The sequence below is a fragment of the Aedes aegypti genome, chromosome 3 (genome assembly GCF_002204515.2).
Source record: "Aedes aegypti strain LVP_AGWG chromosome 3, AaegL5.0 Primary Assembly, whole genome shotgun sequence".
In the NCBI taxonomy this organism is placed as follows: Eukaryota; Metazoa; Arthropoda; class Insecta; order Diptera; family Culicidae; genus Aedes; species Aedes aegypti.
This window is the reverse complement of record NC_035109.1, coordinates 396,272,100-396,297,136: the sequence shown is the minus strand read 5'-3', so window position 1 is coordinate 396,297,136 and position 25,037 is coordinate 396,272,100. Positions and strand designations below refer to the sequence as shown.

The 25,037-nt window shown below is 37.9% G+C and overlaps 1 protein-coding gene across 3 annotated transcripts in view; it reads right to left on the bottom strand.

The window, feature by feature from the left end:
• Positions 1–9,000, bottom strand: part of LOC110679619 — a 94,131-nt gene extending 85,131 nt beyond the window's left edge. For all 3 annotated transcript variants that reach the window (XM_021854919.1, XM_021854920.1, XM_021854921.1), the window contains exon 1: positions 8,248–9,000. The gene's annotated coding sequence lies outside the window, so the exon portion shown is untranslated. The remainder of the gene's footprint in view (positions 1–8,247) is intronic.
• Positions 9,001–25,037: the final 16,037 nt, after the last annotated feature.

Here is a 25,037-nt window from a genome sequence, read left to right as displayed (position 1 = left end):
CACCTGAAGATCACCCCAACAGATTGAATCGCAAATCGACCACGTTTTGATTGATGGAAGGCACTTCTCGGACATTATCGACGTCAGAACCTATCGCAGCGCAAGCATCGATTCGGACCACTACCTTGTGACGGTTAAAGTGCGCCAACGACTCTCCGTTTTGAACAACATTCGGTACCGATGCCCGCCCCGGTACAATCTGGAGCGACTCAAGCAACCCGAAGTCGCAACTGAATACGCGCAAAGCCTTGAGGCAGCGTTGCCGGAAGAGGGAGAGCTCACCGAAGCCCCTCTTGAGGACTGCTGGAGTAGTCTCAAAGCAGCCATTAACAACGCAGCGGAAGGTGCCATTGGGTTCGTGGAAGCAAATCGACGGAACGGTTGGTTCGACGAGGAATGTCAGACGGTTTTGGACGAGAAGAATGCAGCGCGGGCGATGATGCTGCAGCAAGGCACTCGTCAAAACGTGGAACGATACAAACAGAAGCGAAGACAGCAAACCCATCTATTCCGGGATAAAAAGCGCCGCCTGAAAAAGTTGGAGTGCGAAGAGATGGAGCAGTTGTATCGTTCTCAAGAAACACGTAAGTTCTACAAGAAACTAAATGCATCCCGCAAAGGCTTTGTGCCGCGAGCCGAAATGTGCCGGGATAAGGATGGAGGTATCTTGACGGACGAACGTGAGGTGATTGAAAGGTGGAAGCAGCACTACGATGAACACCTAAACGGCGCAGAGGAGGAAGATCATGACAGCAGGAAGAATGGCTTCATCAGTAAGGCGGATGAGGGAGACGTGCCAACTTCCACAATAGGTGAAGTTAAGGATGCTATCAAACAGCTCAAAAACAACAAAACAGCTGGAAAGGATGGTATTGGAGCAGAACTTATTAAAATGGGCCCGGACAGGTTGGCCACTTGTCTGCACCGATTGATAGCCAGGATCTGGGATACAGAACAGCTACCGGAGGAGTGGAAGGAGGGAATAATATACCCAATATACAAAAAGGGTGACAAGTTAGAATGTGAGAACTATCGAGACATCACCATTCTTAATGCAGCCTATAAAGTGCTTTCCCAGATCATCTTCCGCCGTCTATCGCCACTGGCAAGCAGATTTGTTTGAAGTTATCAAGCCGGATTTGTGGACGGGCGATCGACGACAGACCAAATCTTTATGTTGCGGCAGATCCTCCAGAAGTGTCGCGAATATCAAGTCCCTACGCACCACCTATTCATCGATTTCAAAGCGGCCTATGATACCATCGACCGCGAAGAGCTATGGAAGATTATGGACGAGAACGGTTTTCCCGGGAAACTGACTAGACTGATCAAAGCTACGATGGATAGTGTACAGAGCTGTGTGAAGATATCGGGTGCTTTATCGGACCCGTTTGAAACACGCAAAGGACTTCGACAAGGCGATGGTCTTTCCTGCCTCCTGTTCAATATTGCGCTAGAAGGTGTTACGAAACGGGCGGGCTTCAACATGCGGGGCACGATCTTCAATAAATCCAGCCAGTTCATTCGTTTCGCTGACAACGTGGACATTGTCGGAAGAACGTTCCAGGTGGTTGCTGAACAGTATACCAGGCTGAAACGTGAAGCAGATCGGGTTGGATTGAAGGTAAATACGTCGAAGACGAAATATCTGCTGGCTGGAGGAACCGAGCGTGATAGAGCTCGCATAGGCAGACGCGTGACGATCGACGGGGATGAGTTCGAGGTGGTGGACGAATTCGTCTACCTCGGATCATTGATAACGTCGGATAACAACTGCAGCAGAGAAATTCGAAGACGTATCACCGCCGAAAGTCGTGCTTACTATGGACTCCACAAGACCTTGCGGTCTGGTAAACTTCACTTCCGTACTAAGTGTACCGTAAATTCGGGTGTAATTGATCAGTAGGGTGAAATTGATCACCGTGTCACGCGATTTTATTTCTTACTAATAGTGCACCAAGCTCATTGCAACTTATAGGAAATGAACGATGTTTGTCATAAATAATGTCTAATTGTGTATAGTGAAGTTTTTTGTGCCACAGAATGTTTATTTCTATGAAAATAATTTAAAATTCTAGAATCAAGTTTAGTGTGAAATTGATCATCATCTATAAACTTCTAGCTCTAATCAAGGATTTGGACATGGTGTAAACCTGAAAGTTTGTGAGGATGCTAACAATATATCTCAAAAACAGATTTTACTATCAAAACTCTTACCAATATGCTCGTTTTGTTGAAAAATTCAATTTTCTGCAACAAAGTAGGGAAATCCTTTGGAAATTGCCTACATTTAGGCGTTTTTCGAGGTATTCTTGAAATTTAATTATTGATTATTTCCATAAATATTGTCTTGTTAAGAATTTGGCAAGCAGATTTGGATTCAGGAGGCCCAAATTAAGTATGTTAAGTTGATTTCGAGACTAACAATAATAACATTGACAAGTGATCAATTTCACCCCGAAATGGGATTCCCCGATTTTTAATTTTAGACCAGATTTTTGGCACTAACATCACATTTGTTAGAAAATTTCGGTACATGAGCCAATGAGGTTCATCGTCGTACTTGTTTTCCTGCATTTAGTTGTATGATATTGATAACAGTTTAGAAATCATACCAAGAAAACAGTGAATAATGATCAATTTCACCCGAAATTACGGTACCATGTACAAGACGCTGATAAGACCGGTAGTCCTCTACGGGCATGAGACGTGGACAATGCTCGAAGAGGACCTGCAAGCGCTAGGAGTTTTTGAACGACGTGTGCTTAGGACGATCTTCGGCGGAGTATGTGAGAACGGCGTATGGAGGAGAAGAATGAACCATGAGCTTGCGCAACTCTACGGTGAACCCAGTATCACGAAAGTCGCCAAAGCTGGAAGGGTACGATGGGCGGGACACGTTGTGAGAATGCCGGACAACAATCCCGCAAAAATGGTGTTCAACTCAAATTCGGCCGGTACAAGACGAAGGGGTAGGTGGTTTGACCAAGTGGAGCAGGATCTTGGAAGTGTGGGGCGATCGAGGAATTGGAGGTTAGCAGCCATGGACCGAGTTAGTTGGCGTAACATTGTGGCGCAGGTCATGTCTTGAAGGACGTAGAGCCAGCAAAAGTAAAGGTAAGCTCGTTCTCAAGCCATTTCGTGACGTACAAACACCATTTCGTTGTTGTTTGTATAACAACTAATTAAGGTGAAGATGAATCGAAGCCAAAACTCGAATTTTCAAGAGCACAAATCTAGAGAACCGAACACCTGTTTGAGCTGAAAACTTAATCGATTGGTCACCACCACCATGTGACCAATTGATTAAGTTTTCAGCTTAAACGGATGTCTGGTTTTCTAGATTTGTGCTCTTGAAAATTTAAGTTTTGGCTTCGATTCATCTTCACCTTAAGGTAGCTTAAATATTATAAGTTGAAAATGACACGATGCGGTAAAACTGACAACCATTCTGTTGAAACAGGTTTTAGAATTAAAAATCCTACTTTATTAGGGTCCCCTGGGCAATCAACAACAAATGATTCTTACAACTGTATTTGGCAATTACACGCATTATGTATTTTACCACAGATGACAGTTTGAGAATGGTCGAATTCCCATATCGGAATTCGAACTGTTCATTTTGTTCAAAATGGTTCTTTCAAAAAAGTTTACTGATGGAGCAAAGCAAGCTGATTGGACGATAGCTAGAGGTTTCGACATGTTTCTTGTCCTTATTCGAAATTGGTACAATTTTGGAAATTTTCCATTTGTCAGGAATGCCCCACTTTTTTCATATTGTCCCACTGTTCGCCGCTCGGTTTCGCTTCTTTTGGCAGTGCCAAAGCGCACGTGTTCATCTCGAAACTGGTGTTGGTATGCTTATTGATTCTCTCTCAACCGGCCCACAATTTGGGTTCGGTAAATGGGGTCCTCCTTGATGATGCGAAACGCGCAGTCTTGGTGTTGTTGTCGTTTGGAAGGGTCTAAATAAGTGTAGATAAAATGTGAATCGTGTTCACGGTCTCGGCTGACGCATTTCCCGTTTAATAAGAATATTTCGCTTCGCTGGCTGGCTGGCTGGGGCACACAATCAGTCAGCGAGCCAGTTTGGCTGTGGGTGAAAATGCGAAACTGAGCCCAGAAGGGAAATTTAGAAAGCTTTCAACGGATGTTCCGGGCGCGACTGCCGAGCTTTGTATTTCAATCTGCTAGTTCGCGTTTTGTACGTCTGAGTTGGAGGAATAGTATTGTTTTATGTTGTGGTGCTGAGATTGGCGATTCAAATGTTCTATTATATAATCTTTAATGGTTTGCGTAGTTCATGCTATCTGCTATCTTTTAGTAAGGGTAAGGTATGTAAACACATGGAAACTCACTACTGTTTGACATCATATTACTGCCGTGAATCACAAGTCAGTCCGATCTGCATTTTCGTCAAAATTGAGTTAAGTTTATTTTCCAACATATCTCTTCCAATGCTCTTTCATCTGCACTAGAGTGTCCATCCCGGGACATCCCGGGACAAAAAATCCTGGTCTAACAGATTGTGGAAAATAAATTATTGATCCCGAACCCTAGTCGCAATTGAAACCAATCGTATATAACATTCCTTTTCAAATTTAGTGACGTAACCGTCCTAACTAACATTGAAACTGTAGTAGAACAAAAACAAACTTTAACAATGAACAAGTATTTTGCAAAGAGGTGGGATCTCTACATGGTTCGTTACGAAGATGATCGCTTGCTTTTGAGTAAGGATGGAAATCTAGTGATCATGACAAAATAATTGATGCATCGCGGTTGTTACTTATCGTGAGATCATAGCAACAACGATTAACCTTTTGTCGTTAAGATATCACAACAAACTACGCTCCGCAATTAATGCATCGTTCTGCATGTGTGCTAGCGATTAAGTGTTCGCGAGTCATTGTTTTATCATTCTGAGGATTGTTCCATTTTCATCTGTTGATTTCCCTTCGGATTTATTGTTTGAGAGTCTAAAATCATTCGGGCATGGTTTTAACGAAAATTAATAGCGTGAATGCGCCATGATTCAAGTTGATCGCTACTTGTTACAACACCCGATAAACTATTTGTCCCACGACAAACATTGCATCGGATGCTCCTTATGTCGGTACAATGCGCGAGTGGTGAGGTTTTCAAATCATGCTGCTGCAAGAGCGACGGCCCTCTTAGACCGTTCGAATACCGTGTTGTTTGTCGCTAGAGACGATTTTTTTTCAATCATTGCTTTTGAGGCAAATATCGGTAGACCGAATACTAATAGACTGGAAATGTCATTAAGTTGAGCGAAAAAGGCCTAACAGTTAGTTATTTATGTTGCAAAATTGTAGTAGGAACAGACCAAATGACCTAGAGCAGAAACGGTTAATTCAATAGCGGTTTAGCAGGTAGAAAACGAGAAGACTGAAGGCTGATGGACTGCGATAAATGGGCTATTTTCTTCTTCCGAGTGATAATAACAGACACATTTTTTAAATCAGAGAACTACATTACAGGAGACCAACATAGGACCATTGGACTCTCCTCAAAGTAATACCTTAAGATGTTTCCGAGGAGGACTCAGGTCAAGTGGTTAAATGTTGTGTTTGCGCAGGAGCCATATCCACACCCTGTATCATCTTCTCAAATGACTGGATCCGATTTTCAGTCTTTGAAAAAAAAAAACAAGAAACAAATAGAGTTTTGCGCTGAGCTCTTTCAGAAAGTCAGTTAAGAAGTCTTCAGGGAGCTCAGAGGTTTGTACGAAGGTTTCCGTGGGTTCGGGCACATTCACTTTATTCACAGTCTCCCAATCGAACATGTCAGTGTTAGAATGCTTGAATCGGTGGGTAGTATTGTGACCGCAGCTATATCAAAATCAACAAAAACTAAGCAATCACAAAAAATAAAATCGCATTATGGGTCACTGCATAAAACTCTCTCTCTCTCTTTTCTCCCTACATAAAATTTGTAAACAACAAGGCCAGTAAACGTCAAAATCCCAAACAAAATCAAAATAGTGCAGAGCCCTATAGGAAAAATCAACAAACTGTATTGGTATTATAAAACAAATGCAGTTGAAAAATAAACTGCGGAATCATTGAAATTCATTGATTGATCGAGTAAAGAATGTATATTTTAAGAGAATAAAAATTTTCAAAACCAGTTTTTTTGCTCAAAATTGCAGCAATGCTCAAGAAAATCTATCATTGTATTGCACTTGCTATCTGAAATACGATGATAGATTTTCATAAAGGTTGATTGACATTTGAACGAAAAAACTGGTTTCCAATTTTTGATGATTGCTGATGATTGAATGATGGATTCTTGAGCCTCAATTGAACAAACAAGAAGGGCACTACCCAGTAAACACACGATCGTATATGATATGATACAAGAGTACAAATGTGGAGGCGATATACGTACATTTTGCATATAGCCTAATGGAGCATGTACGTATATCGCCTCCACGATTGTACTCTTATGCGCTATCGTTTACGAGTTTGTGTTAACTGGGTAGATGGCTTGTATTTTTTTGCTGAGTTGTTAGTGTTTTTATTGAGATTTTCACGTTGCCAGTTCTTGGGATTTTCTATTCGCCATACTGTTAATATACTGACTGTAGTCAATGGGTTATATCGCACCGGTCGACGAAAAAATATGTTCAAAACATTTTGACGATTTGTAAGTTCGTATGCAGGATCTTTTTATAAGAGCTAAGTTGGTGTGTGAGATCTGTGAGTGATTTATCTAAAAACAGTCTACAAAGTGTTATCCCAGATCATCTTGCATCGTGTGTTAGCTAAACAAAAAAAATCATCGATTTTAAGGCGACGTACGATGCTAGACCGCAAAGGGCTATGAAAAATCATTGTCGAGGACAGCTTTCTCGGGAAGTTATAACATTGATAAAATAAATGAAAGATAATGTGCAGAATTTTATGTAAATCCCGCGCAACCAGTCCTGTTGGTTTGGATTCCGCTGGGGACTACGAAAAGATCAAGGTTTTTTTGGGTATGTTGTTCAATATCGCCCTAGAAGATGCCATGCAAAGTGCCGGGTATTACGATGGAGGAACGATTTCCCACAGATCCAGTCATTTTGCTTGCTTTGTGTGTGATATGGTCATTGTCGACCGAACATTTGAAAAGTTGACTGGCAGACACCCGCTCAAAACGTAATAAAATTTAAACTGGTCATAAGCAACATGTAAACATAAAAATGGCAAAGTTGTTTTCAAATCTCCTATTGAAAATGTCACATTTAGTAACAACAACTAGAAAACACGATTTGTTTTCTTTATTATCACTAACAATATGTTAATTCAAATATACATATCAAGTGATTTTGAAGAATAAGAAATGTTTGTTGATATTAGTCACAAAAGTCGAGATTTGTTTCGAAAGTTCAATTTTAGAAATTCTAGGTCCTTCTAATCTAGAATATTTTTCTATTGCTGCTGATGCTTAAACGGAATAAATTGGTATGAATAACAAACTTGGTCAACCTCATTGTATAAATCAATTCTGGTGCTTCATTAGAGGCTTAATTGAAATGATCGATTTTTCAACCTCGATATTATTTTTCATTAATTATTTCCCCAAACTCCTTTGAATATTTGCGTTTGAAGCAAGATCTTATCTTATCTTATATAGTACAGCATGAAACATGCTAAGGAATGTGAACTTCTGTAGTAACGCGAAGAGTTCCACGTCTAAGAGAAATCAGTCATCGGAAATAAGCTTCAATGTTAAATCAAAGCCGAAATGTTGGAACCAAAAAGCTCTTCATTTCACTCCCTATTGCAAGTACGTATTTCTAAACGGCATCACTAGATGAATTAATCTAAACTCTTTCCTTTCCGTAAGCATTCACCATTAGGGTAAGTCGTCTCGTCAGCAGAGCACCCCGGGGTTATTTAGCTCTTGCTTTGTAGTCGTTTTCCTTTCCGGCGGCGTAACATCTTGATGATCTTTTCCCGAAGTGGAAATCATCTGCCACCGGAGAAGTCGTGTTTGCAGAAGACAAAACTCGTTTTCTCCCGATTCCAACGCCCACCGTTTGTTTCACGCTGATGTTTGTCGTTATCTCGTGATGTTTGCGGTGAGGTTAAAGTGATTCACGGAAATTGGTTGTTGGCTTTAAAAAAACGTAATGCTTTTAAGCCATGTTTGTTAAGTTGTATAGTCTTCGGTTGGGTGGTTTATGTAAGATATACATCTCGACTAGAGAATGACACTTGAAATATGAAAACTACTTACACATTTTTGTATGTTCTTCGATGATCAGGAGCTATGGATTTCCACAAACGGATTTACATCCCCAAACCAAATTGCTTTGCACATCGTTCAGCTTTAAAAGAATTTCTCTAACACAATTCGGCTTCCAGTTTTCCCAACATTTATCCACAGCGCACCACACTAATCACATTATAATGCATAACATTGAGAAGTTTTTCGCCACTCAAATCTCTTCTCGGAACGATCAATCATTTTCTACACCGTTTCGCATACGTTGGCTTTCCTCGGTCGACGCCTTCACCAAATAACGATCGGAAAATTATTTTCTTTGCCGTCGAAGTTGGGCAAAAACTTTTCCCATCACGTTCCGTGTCACAGACGCAGAGCCCACTTTCCTCGTACCTTACACACAGAAATACCGCAGGAAATACCTGGTATCACTTGTTTTGTTCTTCTTTCACGCTAGCCCCGAGTTAATCTACCACACCACGGCCAACCGCTTCACGACCTGAGGGTTTCGAATTCATTGGTCAAACACTGTATCCGGCTGTTTTTTCGAAGATGTTTCTCTTCACTGGAAAACTTGTAGGTGCCTTGGTTTCACAGCCAGAATTGTTTGTATTTTTGTACATTTCGCTAATTGGTTCTCAAACTCACATGGGAGGGTGTGATTAGTGTTATGGTTATAACTGTCCAATTCCAAAACGTGCTTCAGACAAGTTTCTAACTCTATTTTGGAAGGAAGGAAACTCCGTCACACAGTTCGGAGTTCAGTAGCTCACTGAGTCGAGAAGTGCCATACGGCAGGAGTTTTATCGCTTTCCGTCACTCGATGGGAACTCAGACCAATGTTTCAAACTGTTACGAAGAATAATCGATGAGCCTGCGCAGTGGTGAGTGGTTGTGAGAACTGCTCGAAAGTTGGACCTGCCGGACGCTAGTCTGTGGTCCACTACAGGAGTAAGGATGTAAACTTGCAACAACAAGAGGCAAAAAAATGAAACGACTTCTGTTAGGCGGTTGAATTTCAAATTGATAAGAATACATTTCCTGATGTTATCTTATTTTTAACAGCTTACGATTTCTGCTTCAAAGAAAATCGAAAGCTTTGAGTGTTCAATCGAATGGTTGGTCAAACTTGACAATTATTAGAAAGCCTTTTTGACTGAATTCATCATAGAATACCTATAACATAGCGTAGCGTCACGCCAGTTCCGAGCGTATTATAGAGCTCCGTCGGTCTTGGGCGATACTTCTCCAGTTGCCCCGAACGTTCAAAGTCGCCAGGTCCTTTTCCACTGCGTGCAGCCAGCGTTTTCGTGGTCTTCCACGAAGTTGCTGACCTCTACCTGGTTTCCTGCTAAATATAATTTTCATAATTCTTTCTATCGTCATTCGCACAAAGTGACCAGCCCACTGAAGCCTGCCGTATTTCACATGCTTAATAATATTCGCATTTTTATACACTTGATACAACTTGATACAACTTGATACAACTGATTCATGCGTCTGCGCCACACACCGTTTTCTAGTTTCCCACAGAGTAATGCACGCAGCATTAAAGGCTCGAAAACACCGAGAGTTTTACAGTCTGTCTCTTTCAACGTCCGCGTTTTGTGCCCGTAGAGAGCCACCAGAAGAATCAATGTTTTATGCAGGGCGAATTTTGTTTCCATTTGCAAGCTGCGGGACCTAAGCTGGTTATGCAGCCCATAGACGCTCAGACGGTTTGACCAACATTACTCATGTTGGTGCTATGTTTGACCGTGTGTAATGCTGCTTGACGAACTAATTTGACAGTTTGTAAAACCGATTTCATCTTCGGTAAGTAGGCCTTGACCGGGCTACAGGTCTTTTTTCTGCGCTTGTCATTTTTTTTCTACTTTCAGCTGATTTTCAACTCCGAAGCTTTGCAATTTGAGGCGTTTGGATTTTGTGTGCAGATCACTTGGATAGAAGGTGGCATTAGTGCATATCGGTCGTATCGTTGGAAAGCTTCAAATAGCAAGGTTCCTCGTAGGTGTTGGTGATTCCAGCCGTTAACGTTGCTGTTGTTGGTGTCGCCAAAGTTGATTGGTTGCCGTTCAAGAGTTTCAATTCAAGCATTTGGATTCAAGTTTTCGTCGCTTTTGTTGTTTTTGGACGTTCCGCTAAACCTTGAGTATAGTTTTATCTTAATTATTTATTTCTTTTATTGTTCTTGTTTACTTGGTAGTCCTAGTTATTTTTTTTGGTTATAAGTTTCCATTATGGAAACTGACGGGGATGAGGGAGAACCCAAAGAAAATAATATTTGTTCTGAATCCTCTTCTTCGACCAAACCTTTCCGTGTAAAAGTATACCCTTCTAGTTTTTCTGGGCCTTTTGTCGTATTTTTTCGAAAAAAGGAGAAACCCATTAATGTTTTACTGATTTCCTCTGAGATTTATAAAAAATATAAATCTGTGAAGGAAATCAAAAAAATTTCTTTGGACAAATTGAGAATAGTTTTTGGATCACGAGATGAAGCTAACGCTCTCTTGGAATCCAAATTATTTTTTAATTCCTATCGTGTGTATGCTCCTTGTGAGTCATGCGAAATAAATGGAATTATATATGACTAGTGGTCCCGGCAAACTTCGTCTTGCCATCAAGTAGGCTGTTGAAAACCACTACGAATCGTCCCATACAAAATGACAGTTCCGTTTACTCTCGTTATTCCGACTTTCCCGGTGAATATCCTGCAACTTTTATACACACAAACACGTCGGGACCCTTGACGAACAAAATGAAGAAAGAATTTTCCAAATCCGCTGACCCGTTCGTAAGCCATTTCGTGACATACAAACACCATTCCATTTTTATTTATATAGATGAATCATTAGACTGTGATGACATTAGGAATCATGGTTCAGGGTTTTTTAGGAACAAATCCATTTCTCCTGTCGAGATTTTGGATTGTGTTCGTTTATCAAAATTATTTATAGATGGAAATGATTCCAAATATGTTCACTTGAACTGTATCAAGATTACGTTTTCTGGATCTGTACTTCCAGACTACGTAAATGTTGATAATGTAATTTTTCGCGTGAGACTTTATTACCCAAAGCTCATGCATTGTAACCGATGCCTTCTCTTTGGTCACACTTCAAATTTTTGTTCAAATAAACAAAAATGTTTCAAGTGTGGTGAATTTCATTCTTCATCCACTTGTAAAAATGTATCGAATGTTTGTATTTATTGTAAACAGACACACAATTCTTTGAAGGAATGTGCTGTTTACATTGAAAATCAATCAAAATTTAATCAAAAAATTAAAAATAAAAATTCTTTGTCTTATGCTGAAGTAATGAGATCCACTGATAACATTGCTTCTACAAATACTTTTGAAATTTTGTCAGATGATGATGGTAAAGTAGACCAAGAAAATTTTGGTAATTATGTGTACAAACCTCCTAGTAAAAGAAAAAGAATTAACATTAAAACTTCTAACAATCATAATCAACCATCTACTTCTTTTGATATGAGCTTTCCACCCTTAAATGATACTGTTTCTTCTAAAAATATTCCTGGATTTCGTAAAGTAGAGACTGATCCTACTTCTAACAGTAAAAATCAAAATTCAAATAATTTTCCAGAGGAAAAAGTAAAAGAAGATACTGGTAGTTCAGTTTTGAACATTTTAGAAGAAATAGTAGAATTTTTGGGATTGAGTGATTTTTGGAAAAAAATAATTAAATTATTTTTACCTATATTGGCTACTTTTTTAAATAAATTGAATTCTTTTGGCCCTCTTTTATTTTCATTTTTTTCTTTCTAATGGCTTCAATAAATATTAATAATTTGAACGTTCTACAATGGAATTGTCGAAGCATTATTCCAAAAATTGATAGATTGAAAGCTTTGATAAGCGGTTATAATATAGATTTGTTTTGTTTAAACGAAACTTGGTTAGAGCCATCCAAATTTTTTCGTGTTTCAAAATTTAATATAATTCGAAAAGATAGAGATTCTTCATATGGAGGAGTTCTTATTGGAATTCGTGATGATATAGAGTTTAAATATTTAGATTTATCAATACATTCACAAGTTGAATATGTTGCTATTTCTATTAAAAAAGAAAAGAGTGAGTTTTCAATTATTTGCTTTTATATTCCTCCAAATGTATCTTTTTCTTTATCCCAAATTAAGAGTATATTAAATGAAGTACCTCCTCCATTTTATATATTAGGCGATTTCAATGCACACAATTTTGCATGGGGTAGTGAGAAAACTCATGGTAGAGGTTCGTTGATTATGGATTTTTTTTTTTTTTTTTTTTGAGGATTTGATTGATGATTTAAACTTACATATCCTAAATGATGGATCTTTTACTAGGATTGTTGTACCACCAAATCATCATTCGTGTATTGACTTATCGCTATGCTCTAATAGCTTGTCTATGAAATCTTCATGGAAAACTATTGACGATCCTAATGGTAGTGATCATTTGCCAATTTTAATAGAAATTCAAAATCCTATTCGTGATAAATCAGTCCATGATTCTAATGTTCCTAATCTATGTGAAAATGTAAATTGGACAAAATTTTCCGATCTTGTATCCCTTTCATTAATTAATTTTATTGATTCGGTATCTCCAATTGACAATTACAATAATTTTTCAAAATTATTAATTGATTGTTTATTCAAATCTCAAAATAAAAAAAATGTTTCACGATCTATTAAAAAAAACCGCCCTTCTTTCTGGTGGGATAATGAATGTTCCATTGCTTTAAAAACTAAATCTGATGCTTTTAAATTATTTCGTAAATCAGGCTCCAGAAATCATTATTTTGCATATCGTAAAACTGAAGCACAATTTATAAGACTAACTAAATCCAAAAAGAGAAATTATTGGAAAAATTTTATTCAAAATTTAGATAGAGAAACTTCTTTATCTACATTGTGGGATGTTGCCAGAAATTTAAGAAATTATGATCCCAGCATTTCTACTGTTTTAGAATATTCGGAAAAATGGATACATGAGTTTGCTTCAAAAATTTGTCCTGATTTTGTCCCACGTTCCATTAAATTTAAAAATAGTCCATTAAATTATTTTCCTGATCTTTGTTGTCCGTTTTCATTAGCCGAATTCAATTTAGCATTATCAATTACAAAAAATACTGCTCCAGGCATTGATAACATAAAATTTATTGTATTGAAAAATTTACCTGATGATGGAAAAACCCATTTACTTTCAATATATAATGCTTTCATATATCAAAATATAATTCCTACTGAATGGCGATTTATTAAAGTTATAAGTATCCTTAAACCTGGTAGAGATCCGTCATCGGCTGATAGTAGAAGACCAATTAGTTTATTATCTTGTTTGCGTAAACTTTTGGAAAGAATGATTTTAAATCGTCTTGAATTGTGGGCTGAAAACAATAACATTTTTTCATCTTCTCAATTTGGATTTAGGAGAGGTCGAGGTACTCGCGATTGTGTTTCACTTTTAGCTTCACAAATTCAGCTTTCATTCAATAGAAAACAAGACTTAGTTTCTACTTTTCTTGATGTTTCTGGAGCCTATGATTCTGTTCTAATTGATTTATTATTTGAAAAGATGAATAATTTCAAAATTCCCAGTATGTTTTCTAATTTCATAATTAATTTATTTTCTTTCAAAATAATGAACTTTTTTCATAATGGAGAATCAAAATTATTAAGACATAGTTATTTCGGACTTCCACAAGGATCATGTTTAAGTCCATTTTTATACAATTTATTTACCAGCGACATGGCATCAATAATTCCTAATGGTTGTTATTTGCTTCAATTTGCAGATGATAATGTTATTTCTATCAGTGGCAAAAATAGAGAAGTCATTAGTCATTTTATGCAATGTGCCTTAAATAACATTGATTCATGGGCACATGAGAATGGATTTTCATTTCCTGTTTAAAAAAACAAAATATATGATCTTTTCGAGAAAACATTCGAACATTTCCATTAATTTATATCTTAATGGAATTGAAATTGAACAAGTTGATGAATTTAAATACCTTGGCATATGGTTTGACCCTAAATTAAATTGGAACTTTCATATTAAACAAATTCAAAAAACATGTTCAAAACGAATCAATTTTCTCCGTACTATTACAGGTACTTGGTGGGGTGCTAATCCATCTGATTTAATTACACTTTACAAAACTACTATTCGTTCAGTCATGGAATATGGTTGTTTCACTTTTGGAAGTGCTGCACAAACACACTTTATCAAACTTGAAAAAATACAATCTCGTTGTTTGAGAATTTGTTTGAAACTTATGAATTCAACTCATACTCAATCAACAGAAGTACTGGCTGGTGTCGTACCACTTAAAATTCGTTTTCAAGAACTCAATTGTAAATTTTTGATGAATTGTTTATCAAATAATCATCCAATTATCAATATTTTGAAGTCTGTATTCGAAATTAACCCAACGAGCAAAATATTGGAATCTTATATTCATTGCTCATCTGAAAATGTAGTACCAATTTCATATAATAGTTTTTATGATTTTGAAATTAATATTCATACTTTTCAACCTTTGATTGACTTTTCTCTGTTCCATGAACTGAAACAAATTCCAAACCATCTTTATTCTTCTTTTGCCAATATTTTGTTTATGCGTAAATTTGGTAGAATTACTTCTGCACAATTTTATTTCACGGATGGATCCTTAGCTCAAGGTATCGCGGGTTTTGGAGTATACAATGAATTTTTGGCTCATTTTTTCAAACTTAAATCTCCTTGCTCCATATTCATTGCAGAATTAATTGCTTTATACTTTGCTTGTAATTTGATAAAGGATTGTCCACAAAATCTTTATAGTGTATGTTCTGATAGCCTAAGTTGTCTTCGTGCTTTGAGTACCATCTCTTTCAATTTCAAAACTCATCATGTTTTATTTATGATGAAAAAAATATTATTTAATTTGCACAGTCAAGGATTTATTATTAAATTTGTGTGGATCCCTGCTCATTGTAGAATATACGGTAATGAGCAGGCTGATTCATTGGCTAAACTTGGTGTTTTTCGGGGTATAACTTATTATCGTGATATTTTTCCTTCTGAGCATTATCCTAAACTGAAAATACATTCCCTTGATAGTTGGCAAACTTGTTGGAACTCCAGTGATAAAGGAAGATGGTGTCATTCAATTTGTCCAAAAGTAAGTCATTTTCCTTGGTTTAGAAATATACCAGGAACCAGAAACTTTATTTGTTCATTTTCGCGATTAATTTCAAATCATTATATTTGTAACAATCATTTATATCGTATTAATATTGTGGATTCAAATCTATGTGAATGTGGTGAATCTTATGAAGATATTGATCATATAGTTCTTCAATGTTCCAGGTTCATTTTACCAAGGCATAAATTATTTAATAGTATAATCAATTATGGCCATCCAATTCCTGTATCTATTCGAGATATACTAGGTACAAGATGTTATCATATACTTAAACTCTTATTTAGTTTTTTGAATGAAATCTCATATATTGTTTGATACTCGTGCTTTGTGTGTGTGTTTTTTTTTCTATTTTTATTTGCAGATGTGAAGATGGATTCTGTTTTGGAAGACCCCCTCCCTCATCCTGGTTTGGAAATCACTTCATACTTCAGATAGCTTGGATTCATGTTGCAGTTTGTGGCTTTGTTATGGTATATCTTTGCCGTATGAGCCTTTAGTTATAAGATTTTTTTTTGATTTGTAACGTTATATGAAAAGATGAAGAGGTTTTGTGCCTCTTTGAGAAAGATTTCGAAAGGAAATCACTCAAAGGGGTTTTTCCCTCTTCCAAAATTTTTGTTAAAATAAATAAATAAATAAAACCGATTTCATGGTTGGTAAATCGGTCGGCCTAAACCAAACAAGTTTGATTTTTCTCAACGGGGTGGGTGGAGCCAAAAGTTTGACGAACTGATCATACCGTCTGTGTAGATATTGCACGAACATCGTCGTTAGCATGCCAAATCGAAGCTTCGGCGTCCCATGAACTGCCGATGCAATTGGGTGGCAAGTCGAAATGAGTGCTCTCTTGTTGTTTCTATATATCTTGAGTTGTTTCTCTATATTCTACTAGCATTTTCTCACAAACTTTAACATATTTATTTAGCAAACAAACCATCCAGGTAATGGGATTCCTTTTAAAGTTCTTCCAGGGATTCCATCAGGAGAGTTTTCATCAGAAGTTATTGTAAGGATTACATCAGGAGATCCTTTAGAGTTTCCACCAGGAACTTCTCCAAAACTTCCTCTAGGAATTCCATCAGTAGCACTTCTAAAGATTCAATCATGAGTTTCACGAAGGATTACATCATAAGTTTCTTCAGGGTTTCTATTAGAAGCCTTTATGGAATTTATCGAAAGTTCTTCAAAAGATTCCATCAGCAGTTCCTACAGGGATTTAAGGTGAAGATGAATCGAAGCCAAAGTTCAAATTTTCAAGAGCACGGATCTGGAGACCAAACATCCGTTTAAGCTGAAAACTTAATCGATTGGTCACTAGCTGGTGGTGACCAATCGATTAGGTTTTCAGCTCAAAAGGATGTTTGGCTCTCCAGATCCGTGCTCTTGAAAATTTGAACTTTGGCTTCGATTCATCTTCACTTTTACCTGGAGCTTTTCTAAGCATTCCAACAGGGGTTTCTCTAACAATTCTATGAGAAGTTTCTCCAGTGATTCCACCAGAAGTGCCATCAGCGATTCTATCTGGAATTCCTTCAGGGATTCTATCAGGAGTTCCTTTAATGATTCCATCTGGAGTTCCATCAAGAATATATTTAAGAATTTCTCCAAGGATTCTATCAGGTATTCCTCCATTATTTCAATCAGGAGTTCCATTTCAGGCTTCCATCAGAGTCTTTTTGGGGATTTTATCATGAGATCCTTCTGAGATCTCAATTGGAATTTCTTAAGAGATTTTTTCAGGAGTTCCTCTGGAGATTATATCAGGAGTTCCTCGAGGAATTTCATCAGGATTTCTTCTATGTATTCCATCAGGAATCTTTTCGGGAATTCCTTCAGGAATATCAGGAGCTTCTATAAAAATTTCATAAGAAGATCTTCTAGGGAATTCATCAAGAGTTCCTCCAATGCATACTGGGCCAGGAGCAGAATTTAGCCAGACAAAACCTCTAGCGCTTTTGAAGTGCAGTTTTTTCGGGTTTGTGTCAAAGGAGACTTATCTTGGATTTGTTTGTTTTTCAATTTAATTATAAATGTTAGTTGAAAATATCGCCGCATAGGTGGCGCTGCGATGCAAACTATTTTATTTCTCGTCCTAGAGCTTTCGCGTATTCGGCAAAGTCCTAGATGTCAAAATGTCGAAGACACCAAAGTTCTAGGACTTCAAATAATAAAGTTATGGTAAAAAATGTATACGTCAAAATCGTAAAACGTTTCATTTCAGAAACCATGCGTCACTTATATTAGAAAACATGCATGTACTGTACGAAAAAAAATCTTGTTTTTGTTGAAAGATTTTAATTTTGAACAATTTTATTTGAAACATCATTTTTCAGCATAACTTTACTCAAAAAGTTGCAAGTTTTTGCAAAAACTTATTAACTGGATCTGAAATACGCCATATTTCATCTACTCAATGTCCAAGTTTGCTGGATGTATATTTTGATATATTTGAGTTAACTAAATTTAAAATAACCATCTTTTTCATATGAATCGAACAGTTAAGACTATTAGACTATTTATGTATGAAAAAAGTGGTTACTTTGAATTCAGATATTTCAAATATATCAAAATATACCTCCGCACAGTGGCCGCATCCCATACAAATTCTGGCCAAAAGTACAATTCTCACTCAAAACGTTCAAAAATGCTAATTATTTGACAAAACATGATTTTGAGAGGTAATTTGATAGAAATAGTCGCTGAAACAGAAAATCGATATTTCCGGTACATTTTACAGAATTTGTTTAAATAGCACATTTCTGTAGTTCAATCATCGAAATCGGTATCCAGATCATAATCAAATTAAACGTCATTATTTTGATGCCAATTTGAAGTTAAATATCATGGGCAAGCTCTTGGTGGTTTTTGAATCTATTCGGGAGCTTATAAAGGTGAAAAATGCGATAGTACATAGTACATCGAATACTATGGAATATTTACCACACATTGAGGGGTAAATGATCATTTTAGAGCGTTTCCCAGATATCTTGCACTACCTTCGAAAAAATGCCTTATTTTTGGAGGAGCTCTATGTTATACACTTCTTGACATTCTCAAATGGTAAACATGTCGAATATGGTTTGAAATATCTTCAAAACAAAGCTTAAGGTATATTCTTTCGAATGAGACCGGTTGAGAAAGGTTTGGCCATGATTTAGTACAGAAACTGCAATTTCTATAGAACAACCTTCACGGAATTTGAAGAATTCAAAAGGGTCAATTTCAGCTGACATCTCTCCAGGTCACATGCTGTGAAAAATTGAAATATATACCAATTGATCTGAAACTTTGGGGAATTGTTATTCAATACTTAAGAAATCAAGAAAAATATTCAAGAAGGAATTTGCTAACTTCATTTTTTTGACTTTTGGCCAGCTTTGGGCCACTGTGCTCCGGCTAGCTTTGACATTTGGTAGATGAAATATGCCGTACTTTGGAACATTGATAAGTTTTTGCAAAAACTTGCTACTTTTTGAGTAAAGTTATGTTAAACATTATTATATTTTTACAATAATTTGTTGAAAAATTAAAATATTTAAAAAAACAAGATTTTTATGCAAGCAGTACATGCATGTTATAAAAATTTAAGCAACGCATGGTGTTTCAAATGAAGCATATTACGATTTTGACGTTAAAAGTATAAGGTGGCATCCACAAATTACGTAACGCTCTAGGGGGAGGGGGGGAGTAGGCTCAAGCGTTACGGCCCATACAAAAATTTGAAATTTTTCATACAAAAAGCGTTACGGAGGGGGGGAGGGGGTCAAAAATTTTCAATTTTAGCGTTACGTAATAAATGGACGCCGCCTAAAACCGTAAAATTTAAGGGATTTACACATATTTGTCCATAACTTTGTTATTTGAAGTCCTAAAACTTCGGTGTCTTCGACAACTTGTCTTATTTTTCAATGTTCGAAAACTTTGTCGAAGACGCGAAAGCTCTAGGACGTGAAATAAAAAAGTTTGCATCGCAGCGCCACCTATGCGGTGAATTTTTCAACTTACTATTATCATCAAATTAATAAATTCAAGATTAGTCTCCTTTTTTACCAACCCGAAAAAAATGCACTACTAGAGCGCTAGAAGTTTTGTCTGGCTAAACTCTGCTCCTGGACCAGTGTGCAATCTTTCCATAAGGAGTTCCTTCAAGAATATCTTTGGGAATTTCCTCCAATGATTCCATTGGAAGTTTCTTCAAGAATATCTTTAGGAATTCCTCCAAGCACTTCATCAAGAGTTACTTTAGGGTTTCTATCAGGAGCACCCTTAGGGATTCCATCAAAGTTCGTCTAAGGATATCATCAAGAGTTCCTCCAGGGATTCCATCAAAAGTTGCTTCAGAGATTCCATCAGGAGTTTCTCCAAAGATTATATCAGGAGTTCCTCCAGAGCTTATGTGAGGAGTTTATCGAGGAATTCTATCAGGATTTCTTCTAGGCAAATCTTAAGGAATTCCTCTAGGGATTCTATCTGGAGTTCCATCGGCCATATTATCAGGAATTCATCCAGGGATTTAATCAGGAGTTCCTGTAATGATTCCATCTGGAGGTCCTTCAATAATATCTTTAGGAATTTCACCAAGGATTCTATCAAGAGTACTTTTAGGGCTTCCATTAGAGTTCTCCTGGAAATTTCATTCTTCAGGGATTCCATCAAGAGTTCTTTCAAAGATTTCACCTAGAATCCTTCCAGAGATTCTATCAGGAGTTCCTCCGGAGATTACATCAGGAGTTCTTCGAGGAATTCCATCAGGATTATTTCTAGGGATTTTATAAGAAGTTGCTCTAAGAATACGATCAGGAGTTATATGAGGAATCTTATCAAGAATTCCTCCAGGGATTTCATCAGGAGTTCCTATAGGGATTTTGTTAAGAGTACCTTAAGGGTTTGCATTAGAGTTCTCCTGTGTATTTCATCAGGAGTTTCTCCAGGGATTCCATCAAGAGAGATCATTTCACCTTAAATCCCTCCAGAGATTCTATCAGTAGTTCTTTCGAAAATTACATCAGGAGTTTCTCGAAGAATTCCATCAGGATTATTTCTAGGGATATCATAAGGAGTTACTCCAAGGATTCTATCAAGAGTTCCATCAGGAATCTTATCGGAAATTCTTCCAGGGACTTCATCAGGAGTTCCTATAGGGATTCCATCAGAAATTTCTCTAGAGATTCCATCAGGAGTTTCTTCAGAGATTCCAGCTGGAATTTCCCCAGATATTATATCAGGAGTTCCTCAATGAAATGCATCAGGATTTTTTTAGGGATAACATCAGGAATTCCTCCAGGAATCTTATCATTAATTTCTTCAGAAAATTTCAACAGGAGTTTCTAAAGAGATTCCATCAGGAGTTTCTCTAAAGATTACATCATAAGTTCTTCTAGATTTCATCCGGAATTCTTCCAAAGGTGCCTTCAGGAATTCCACTTGGGTTATCCTGGGTTAATAACTACGGACTCCTTCCGAAATTTATAAAGGGATTCCAGAATTTTCATCCAGGGGTGTTTTTAGGGGATTCTTCAAGGGATTTCGCCAGGAATTATTTAAAGGAGTCCTCTCAGAATTTATCAAAGGATGCCTCCCTAAATTCTTCGAGGAAATAATCTTGGAACTCCTTCAAAGGTTATTAGCAATTTCTCCACAAATTTAATAAAAAATCAGGAATTTACCAGTATATCCTCCAGTGACTCTATGAGGAGTTCTTCCTGGGATTTAAAAAGGGAATTCCTTCAGGGATTCCTCTGACAATTCCTTCAGTAATTCCATTATCAATACTTTGAAAAAATTTTACATCAGGAGTTCTTCTGGGGATTACATCAGAAGTTCTTTCAGGAATATTAGGTAAGTTCCCTCAGGGATTTCTATAGATGTTCCTTTAGATATTCCAACTAGAATTCCTCCAGGGATTCTATCAAATGTTTCTTTAGGAGTTTCATCAGGAGTTTCTTCAGAGATTCCAGATGGAATTCTTACAGGGGTTCTTTCAGATGTCTCTCTGGGGATTCCACCAGGACTTCATTCGGAGATTGCAGCTGGAATTTCTCTAGAGATTATATCAGGGATTCCTCAAGGACCTCCACCAGAATTTCTTCTTGAGATTTTTTAAGGAGTTCCGCCAGGCATATCATCAGGAATCCCTTCAGGAATTTCGTCAGGGGTTCCAATAAGGATCCCGTCAGGAGTTCCTTCAGAAATTCCATTTGGAGTTCCTACAGGGATTACATCAGAAGTTCTTCTAGGAATTACTACAAGAGTTCCTGTAGGGATTCCATTAGAAGTCCTTCTAGGGATTTTACCAGGAGTTGCTCCGAGATTTTCAAAAACAGCTTTTTCAGAGATTTCAACTGGAATTCCTATTCAGGGATTACATCAGAAGTTCTTTCAAGGATTCCATCAGAAGTTTCCTCTAGGGATTTCATCAGGATCTTTCAATAGATTTCATTAGAAGTTCTTCCATGGATTTTTTTTGAAACACTTCTAAGGTTTCATTATAAAATCCTCCTGGAACTCCATCATGAACACCTTCTGGGATTCCATAAAAAGTTCTGTCAGGGATTTCATCAGGAATTCTTCCAAATGTGCCTTCAGGAATTCCTCTAGGGTTATCCTGGGTTCCATCATGGGTTAATAACTACACAGTTAAAAAAATGAAGATTACACGTCATGTATACTTCATTTATGCGATGTAAACATGACGTCATGTAAATTTATACTTGAAATAATGTAAAAATGTGTTATATGTCATGTAATCACTCAGGATCCTGCTAGATTACATGACATATAATTGAAGTTTACATGACATATCATGTAAAAATCCATGATATTCCACGCTCCAATTATGTGCATTATATGTCTCAGAAATTTACACGTTTCGTTCGAACTGTGTACGGACTCCTTCCGGAATTTAAAAAGGGTTTCTACCAGAATTTTTTTCCAGGGGTTTTTCTAGGGGATTCTTCAAGGGATCTCGCCAGGAATTCTTCTCCTCTCCGAATTAATCAAAGGATGCCTCCCTAAATTATTCTTGGAACTCCTTCAAAGGTTATAAGCAATTTCTCCACAGATGGGGAATTTACCAGTTTATCCTCCAGTGACTCTATGACGAGTTCCTCCTGTGATTCAAAAAGCGAATGCCTTCAGGGATTCCTCTGACAATTCCTTTAGTAATTCCATTATCAAAACCTTTGAAAATTCTTGGATAATGCTTGATCGAATCCTTCTTCTTCTTCTTTCTGGCGTTACGTCTCAACAGGGACAGAGCCTGCTCTTTTCAGATTAGTGTTCTTTTGAGCACTTCCACAGTTATTAACTGAGAGCTTTCTTTGCCGATTGACCATTTTTGCATGTGTATATCGTGTGGCAGGTACGAAGATACTCTATGCCCTGGGAATCGAGAATATTTCCTTTACGATGACATCCTCGACCAGCGGGATTTGAACCCACGACCCTCAGCTTGGTCATGCTGAATAGCTGCGCGTTTACCGCTACGGCTATCAGAAGGCCGGCTCCAAAGGCACGTTCCCCACCAGTTGGGAGATTTGTGCCATCGCCATATTTGAGCCTATTTCATCATCTACCCGATGGGAGAGGAAAGGGAAGGGAAAGATGGGAGGAAATAGGAGTGGGTCCCTTGAAGAGGGAAGATCGCATAAGCGAAATGAGAGCATGTAGCTCCATACCACAATGGGTTCGAACAGCGCCCTAAAAAGGGCACTGCAAAACGCGTGAGCGTAAAGAGAGCCTATAGCTCATTACCACAGCGGGTTAAGAATAACAGGATGTCCTGAAGATTCAGGCTTCTGTATTCAGTTTCACTTAATAAGTGTTTACCAAGTAATTGGAATCGCATTTGCGCAAAAACTGGACAGTTACATATCAGGTGATACGAAGTTCCATAATCGGAGTCACAACTATCACACACAAATGAGTCAGCACGCTGAATATTTGCCATGTGATAGTTGAGTCGGCAGTGGCCTGTCAACGCTCTGACCAAGAGACTGCAATTCTGCTTTGACAGATTTGTTAAATACTTCGCCACCTTTGGAGATGGCTCAGTAATATACAATTTTGTTTGACGACACGACTCCAAACTATTCCAATATTGCTTGTGCTGAGTTGCCGCCCAAGAGTTTATCTGAAGCTTCACCCAGCACTTCGAAATTGGAATAGCCGGCTCAGGGCCAATGAAGTCATGCGATGCTCCATCGCGAGCTAGCTCATCAGCCAATTCATTTCCAGCGATGGAAGAATGGCCAGGTACCCATACAAGGTTTACAGAGTTGACTGAATTCAGTTCCTCAATTTGAGTTCGACATGCGATAACAAGCTTCGACCTTGAGTTGGCCGAAGCGAGAGCTTTTATAGCAGCCTGACTATCTGAACAGAAGTATATGACTTTACCCATTACGCGCTGTTGAAGTGCTGATTGCACTCCACACATAAGAGCAAATATTTCCGCCTGAAAAACGGTGCAGTTTCTACCAAGTGAGTAAAACTGATTCAGCCTTAGCTCACGAGAATATACTCCTGCACCAGCTCTACCTTCAAGAAGGGAGCCATCAGTGTAACATACTATATTGTTTGATATACTTCTTTCCAAATAGCCAGACGTCCACTCTTCCCGTGAAGGGAATTGTGTGGTAAATGTCCTGTAAGGAAAGTTACAAGCAATTGTGAGATCACTTGGAGCAAGGACAATTTTGTCCCAATTCACCAAAAGTGGAAACAACGAAGTGTGTGTAGATCTACGATTCACTGGATTTTTCTCCAGTAGATCCAGTACCCATAAACGGTAAGAGCAAGAAAGTGCTTCTTGTTTAAGATATATGTGTAGTGGCGCAACGTCGAAAAGGGCCTCGAGCGCTGCTGTGGGAGTTGTAGAGAACGCACCAGACATCGCCATCAAGCACATCCTTTGGAGATGGCCCAATTTTGATTGGATTGTTCTCACTTCGCCCTTTTGCCACCACACAAGACATCCATATGCCAATATTGGTCGAACAACTGTTGTGTAAATCCATTTGATATATTTGGGTTTGAGGCCCCAAGTTTTACCAAAGGTTCGCCGGCATTGACCGAAGGCCATGCAAGCTTTTTTGACTCTGAAATCAATGTGAGGTGTCCATGAAAGTTTGGAATCTAGAATGACTCCGACATACTTTACTTGATCAGTCACATTAATCTCAGTGCCAAAAAGACGTAAAGGTCGAATTCCATCGCGGTTTCGTCTTTCCGTAAAAAGAACAATAGATGTTTTATTCGGGTTAACCGAAAGGCCATATTGGCGACACCAACTCTCGACTACCTGAAGAGCACTTTGCATCAGGTCGAATAGGGTGCTTATGCACATACCAACTATCAGAGCTAGATAGTCGTCGGCAAATCCATAAGTTGGAAAACCGCAATTATTGAGTTGCCTCAATAGCGTATCTGCTACGAGATTCCACAAAAGTGGTGACAAGACTCCCCCTTGGGGGCATCCGCAAACACTCAATTTTCGAATCGCTGATTGACGCAATGTCGAGAAGAGATGTCGGTTTTTGAGCATTTGATGAATCCAATTGGTAATCATTGTAGGTAGCCCATGGTTTCGTGCGGCTTCCAATATGGCAT